Raw genomic sequence first — 6,834 nt, 5'->3', positions numbered from 1 at the left:
GCTGTGCACCTAACAAAATATCTGAAACATGGTGCTCATAAGATCTTCTTTGTTCCAAAGGATTGACTTACTTATTAATAATTATAGGGGAAACCAAGACAGACTACAAATTCTATGTAACCAGGAAGAACTTTTACAACTTAGCAAATCATGCCACATTTTTACTCTCCTGCAGAGAGGGAGAAGTCCCCTTTGGACTTTGGCTTTATCACTGCACAGTCTCTTCTCAGCAAGCAGAATTTCGGATGTAATAAGTATTGACTGGCATGCTTTTAGACTTCCTCTTTGTCTCAATGACAGTAGACACCATCTTCTTAACACTGTCCATGAGCTTTTTATCTCTATCTCATTTCTACTTTATAGTCACAGAGCAGAAATGGCTAGCCCGGTCTTCTAGGAAACCAAGGATGCAAAAGATTGATTAAGATCACTGTGTATTAGAAACCACAATACAAATGGAGATTTTTATAACTCTAAAAACTATAAGCATTGAGCAGTTGAGCAATTTATTGGTCTCTTTGAGCATTTATTTCATCTGCAAAATTGAGTAATAATCTCCATACTCATTCAGCCTGCCAATTTTTTTGATGAGGAAGCATACTGAATATTAAACCCAGAGTCTTCACAGTGAGTTACCTCCCCAGCCTCCTCCACATTTATTTATTTGTTTGTTTTTTGAGACAGGGTCTCACTAAGTCACATAGTTGCTCAAACACACAATCCTCCTGCCTCAGTTTCCCATTGTGCTAGCATTACAGGTATGCACATCAGCTTAACCCACCAGTGTAACTGAAGACCCACTGTGTGCTGAGCATTATTCTGAAAGCTGCATGTACATAAGAGTCTATTTTCATGGAACTTACAGTCCACGATACAGAGAAGTGTGACAAATTACACTAAATGCCTGGAATTTGGCTGTTTCTATTTTATTAAATCTTCACAATTATCCTCTGTTGAATGTTCTGTTTTCACATCACCACTATGTACTGTTATTAAATGTCAAAAATAAGGCTATGCAGATCCGGGCTAAGAAAAAAAACAATGATAGGTTCCTCTTAATTGATTATAATTAGTCAATGGTTCCTTATAATTAAACCCAGTTTGAGAATGTGGCATGTATTTGTCATATCCAAAAACTGACTCATGTCATATCAGTGAATATTTGTGGTTCATTGGTGTATTCTTAGCATCTAACCAAGTGCCTATTGTGTAGTATGTGAGTGACACATAATTACTGAATAAAATAAGTGCTTATTACTAAACAAATCAGGAATTACCTATTCTGAAAATTGCATTTTGTGTGATCTTTGTTCTTAATAATTGTATACGATATGAATGAAGGGATGAGAACAGTGCAATTCTAGCCTAGTCAGTCTTAGAAAGTAGAGTCAGATGGGAGGCCATGGGTACCCACAGGCTTTCGCCTCAAGCCAAACAACTTTGAAGCATGATCCATCTGCACTGCTTCCCAGAGACCCCCAGGGAGACTAAGCCCGGTTGCCCAAGGCACACCATGCATTCATTGGCTTTCTCTCCTTTTTCACCTCACCTCTGCCCAACCTCTCAGTGTTTCCTGGAGTCCCTGGGTCCTTTTCTCAGTATCTGCTTCTGAGGAAAGGAAGGGTTATTCGGGGCAGTCATTGTGCAGCCTTGTGTGTAACTTTGTAAGGTTACTTAGGTGACACTGCTGTGGGAAGAAAATGGAGCCTTACAAGGGTAAGAATAATTGAGAAATGAGTCTCTATTGGTGCGCTGAGGAGTCACTAACAGACTGGGAAGGGAAATGGGGAGATAGGAACCCGTGGTGTAGCTGCAGTTACCACAGAATAGAAAATGAACCATGTCTTCAGATTTTTGCAGTTTCCTCCAAAATTGTAACTTAGAAATGTAAGAGAAGAAAACAAATGAAGAAGAAGATGTGGAGTAGGAACAATTAAATAAAAAAGGAGAGGGATTAGAGTGCTTGCCTAGCATGCAGAAGGCCTTCAGCTCAGTCCTCAGCAGTACAAAAAGAAATAAATAAGAAAAGATAAGAAGAGATAGTATCACCTAATTATTATCTATCATGCTGCTACCTTATCACTACTTTGTTTATTTTCCTTGTGTAGGATGTAGAGGGCACCTGAGGAGTCTGATTCTACTAAGCAAGACAGGAAGCAGGGCAGGCAAGTGAAATCAATGAAGGGAGTGGGTTTCAGTGGGTGAAGCAGGAGTGGTCTGAGGGGAGCTGGCACTGGGTCTCCTGGCTGGAGGGGAGGAAGGTCTCAGGCTGGGTCCCCACCTGGCTTCATAGACCCCAGAAGGAGAGAGCCTGAAAGCAACCACACTGATGCAGGTAGCACAGGCATGGATGTCTTTACTCCAGGAAATGTCCCTGGGGTCAAGGAATCTTCAGGGTTAATATGTATGTTAGAGTCATAAAAATGACGACAATGGGTGGGGTAAAGGTGTGATGTGAGTCAGCTGTTGCAGGAATCTCAAGAAGTGGAAAAGGTCCTGTGAGTCACCATGCCAAGGACAGCACAGGCTTAAGCAACTGGAACAGCAGGAAGGTGAGGAAGTACAGCAGATATAGTGGCACAGAAAGCCAATCGCCCCAGCTGGCCCACTCCTGGAAGGAATGGGAGAAGGTAAGGCAGTGATCTCATAGGACAGTGCATTTCAGGCAAGGAGGCAGAAGGAAGAAAACAGATTAATGTAAATAGAGACTGTGATGGTTAGTTTTACATATCAGCTTGGCTAGATCACAGTATCTAGGTTGCTGTCAAACATTCTATGTGTTTCTGTGGCAGTATTTTTAAGATGAGATTAACGTTTAGTTCAGCAGACCTGAAGTATAGCAAATTAACTTCCATCACGTGGGTGGGCCTCATATGATTCACTGGAAGCCTTAACAAAGGAGGACTCTTCCCCTCTGATCAAGCAGGAATTAGACCAGCAGATAGACCTATGACTTGAAGCTCAGCACTGACTCTACTTACATCCCCAGTCTGCCTGCTCACTCCCAACCTCCACAATGAGCAAGTTCCCAGAATGCATCTCTTGCTGCACACTCTCTCCCTCCTCCTATAATGTGTTTCCCCGGAGAACACTGACCATCTAGAGATTTTTACCCACAGGTAGATAGTAAAGGACAGAATGATGAAAAAGGTAAGAGAAAAAGAATAGAGACAAGGCAAGACTGACTGAATAGGGAGTTTGAAAATAAGGAGCAGATATGAAGGATTCATGAGGATAATGCCATACACCTTTGTTTCAACAATTAGATTTAACTGCAGGAAACAGAAATTGTTCTAATTATTTTAGTGTTTGGAAATTAACTCAGGGAATCACAGACTTATGGAAACCTTAGGAAAAGCTGAGTTTCCAGACACAGTTCCTAGATAGGTCTTGCAGGGGCTGCTCCCTTTGTGAGCTAAGATGACAAGCATTCATTGGCCTGCCACCCAACTGTGGACTTCAGGGCAAACCACTCTAGTTGCAATTCAAGGAGCTGACTTTCCTTGAGGAAGAGATGGCACTGTGCAATACTGCTAAGAGCCCAAAAATGTATATTAATTTTTTTAACACCAGAAGAAAACATGACAGCTGGACACGGTGGCACTCAGGGGGCTGAGGCAAGAGATCACTGAGAGTTTGAGGCCAGCCTGGACTATATAGTGAGTTCAACACCAGACTGTACGGTATAGTGAGACTCTGTCTCAAAAAAACACAAATTTTAAATAAATTTTTTGCTAGATAATGTATTCATCTTTATCCTAATAGTCATAGAGTATACTGTAATTTATTTATTTTTTGAGGAAGGGTACCATCAAGGTTGAGTGCCTAAGCCCAGTGAATATCATAGCATTGACCCCAAAGCCACAACTGCTGCTGCCTGGGTAATGATCTTGAGTTAGTTGTGAAATAGAAATTGGACTCTGCATGAAAACAATACAGAAAAATATTACATGGACAAAAGCTAGCATCTGCCTCACTTCCTCTTCCTAACTCAGGTGGTTTCTGATTTGCTGGAAGGATGTCCTAACAGAGCCCCAGTGGGAGCAAGGGAAGGGTGTTTCAGATTTCTACTCTTGATGGAGGTTAAGATCCCCCATAATATCTCCCCTAAACATACCAACTCAAACAACCATTCACACTCTGAACTACCTTTTCAAGGGGTGAGGAGACAGCCTATAGCACTTGCTTTTAGTATATGTACCACAACAAGAAGAGGGGACAAAGAAGAAGGCAGAAAGAAGTTACCTGTGAGCAGCTCAGTGAAGAGAAAGATACCTCCTTCTTGAGAAAGAGAAAGAGAATGAAGGTCAGGCTTTTGGTTTCAATGGAGTACCAGGGCTGCCACTGTGAAACCCAGCACTGGGCAAAGCCCCAAGATTCCAACTGTCAGACCAGTTTCCATAGATTGAACATTGGCACTGCTTTGGCCCTGAAACAAGGCCAGCAGCTTCCTGACGCTGTTGGTTTCAAGCAGGCGCCTAAAGAGATGTCTTTCTATGGTCTGTTGGCCATTTCAGAACTTGGGAAGTGAAATGGTCAACTCATTAGAAAGAAACAGCTTGAAGCAACCCCTCCCTACTATCCTCCAGAGAGTGGCGGTGAGCATGGCAGTCTGCAGCTGCCCGGGACGGGAGCCACCAGCATTTTCTGGGACCCTCGCCATGCTGGGACCTGTAGCACTGGGCAACCAAGCAAGCCCTCCCCCTCTGCCTGTTTTGTTTTGTTGAACTTCAATATACATGAAAGTATGGTCAGCTACTTTGAAGAGAATGAGAGTATTGTCTGGTTTTGAAGACCTAAAATGCCTTCCTTATTCTGTTCAGATCAGTTTTATACTATGTTGTTTTGTATGAATTCTCTGTATGCGAAGACATGGACAACTATTTGGAAGAAAACAAGAGACAATATGATAGATAGTGAAGATCTCAGGTTGTCTAGCTTTGAAATTTATATCTCTTACATTGCTTTCTTATGTCCTATTTTGTTCTGTTATGTTGTGTTTAATTTTACCCCCTTTAAAATAAAAATAAAAAAGAAGAAAAGAACATTGGCACTGCTTTAGTTCAAGTGGCTGACAGCCTCCCCTCCCAAACTTGGGCTCCAGTAATAGGAACAGGATTTCACCAGCTGGGGAGCAGGGCACAAAACTAGCACAGGGCACAGTGACAGGTGGTGGGACCAAGGAATTGATAGAAATGAAAGGACCCGTACACAGGCCAGAGCTTCTAGAGGAAGCTCTAGACTGGCCTCAGCATTAGGCTGTGGGACAGTGGGTAATGCTTGAGGTTCAGCTTCTTTCAGTTTCAGCCTCCTCTCAAGACTCTGTAGACTCCTGAGGTCATGAAACTCAAGTGTCCCCTACCTTAGAAATAGCTGTGGAGGCCAAGGTACTGTGTTGACTGCCATCTGCCAACTTTAGGTAGCATATGATCAGTATGCCAGTGTTTAAAGAGAGTCTGAATCAGGCAGATACCTGCACCCCACACAGATTGGCTGGTGTTTCTGTATGCATCATTGCAAGGTATGGTGTGGGCCCAGTGAATCCTCAAGACTGTGCAGAGCAACTCAGCACAATCCAGCTTAGTGTTAACTCAGGAAGTGATCAAGGGAGTGCCTTCACTAGCATTACCCCATCCTCTGGCAACATAGCATGGTATAAGACTCTGCATTAGTCATCTCTCCTATTGCAGAGACACAATACCCAATGCTTACAACTTAATGGAAAAGTTTTATTTGGCTTATAATTTCAGAGGGTTCAGTCCATAATCAACTGGTTTGAAGGCTGAAATATCATAGTGGAAGGTCCTGTAAGAACAAAGCTGTAGTTCATGGCCCCTGGAAATCAGAGCAGGGAAACAGTGCCATAAGAGAAAGAGCAAGGGTCCAGACATAGACACTAAGGCCATGATCCACCCAGACACACCCAGAAGTATGTTCTACCCATCCTTGAATGGTTCTCAAAACCAATCAAGTTCACCTAACCTCCACCCTTCACCCTAACCTCCAGAGAACCTATTCTCTAGGGGTGTAACAAGATAGTAAACACAAGACTTTGCTCTAGAACTAAGTGCTAGACTGGTGAAAAGTAATACTGGCTACATCCTACAGGTCCCATTTCCAGGCATCTCTGAGAACATAACCTCTGGAACAGCTTCAGTGTCAGGGGAAGACACACAGACCCCATCTACTGGACTTCTATTTCAGTTAACATAATCTTTCACTGACAGCAGCAAAGACTCTTGGGCCATGAGTCTTCTTCAGCAATGGACATCTTCATAGCAGTGTGGGCCTGGGCACTTCCCAAGTGCTTTTCTGTTCTTATCAAGCTGTCAGCTGTGGGTATGACATAGTGTGATGGCATTAGTGGCTATAGGTGTTACATATGAACCTGGGGCTGTTCCATCCATAGTGCCTCTCCTTGGAGCTTGGAAGAAGCCTGAAGTGCCTTACCACAGGCCAGTAGCTGCAGACAAGGCATCTGGGTCTACACTGGCTCCAAGAAAAAGCTTATGGAGACAGTTACTCTTTTGTAGAGACTTGCCTATTTTTTTCTGAAGTCTAAACAATATACCAACAGTATATTGGGGACAAACTTGGATTTGGATTGCCCTCTAGTACTGAAACAGTGACAACACACAACTGATCCCTACCATGCCGGGACCTAATTTCTATCCATGCTGATGCAAAAAAAGTGACTGAAGACTTGGGATAACTAAATAGCTTGCTTAAAATTTCTGAAAGTCAAGTACAAAGCCAGATCAGGAAGACTGGAATATGTAATACTTCAAAGGCTAGGTGACACCACATGTCAACAAAGATCAAGAGCTTTCCAGT

The 6,834-nt window shown here is 42.8% G+C and overlaps 1 non-coding gene across 1 annotated transcript; it reads left to right on the top strand.

Annotated features, from left to right (window-relative positions):
- The first annotated feature begins 4,423 nt into the window (after positions 1-4,423).
- Positions 4,424-4,560, top strand: LOC111753904 (small nucleolar RNA SNORA2/SNORA34 family). The gene has a single exon (XR_002788672.1). It is a non-coding gene; the product is annotated as a small nucleolar RNA SNORA2/SNORA34 family (small nucleolar RNA).
- Positions 4,561-6,834: the final 2,274 nt, after the last annotated feature.

The sequence above is a fragment of the Cavia porcellus genome, unplaced genomic scaffold (genome assembly GCF_034190915.1).
Source record: "Cavia porcellus strain 051 isolate PalLab524CR breed Dunkin Hartley unplaced genomic scaffold, mCavPor4.1 scaffold_4, whole genome shotgun sequence".
NCBI classification, from domain to species: domain Eukaryota; kingdom Metazoa; phylum Chordata; class Mammalia; order Rodentia; family Caviidae; genus Cavia; species Cavia porcellus.
The sequence above is the reverse complement of the archived record's forward strand: the minus strand, read 5'-3'. Positions and strand labels throughout refer to the sequence as shown.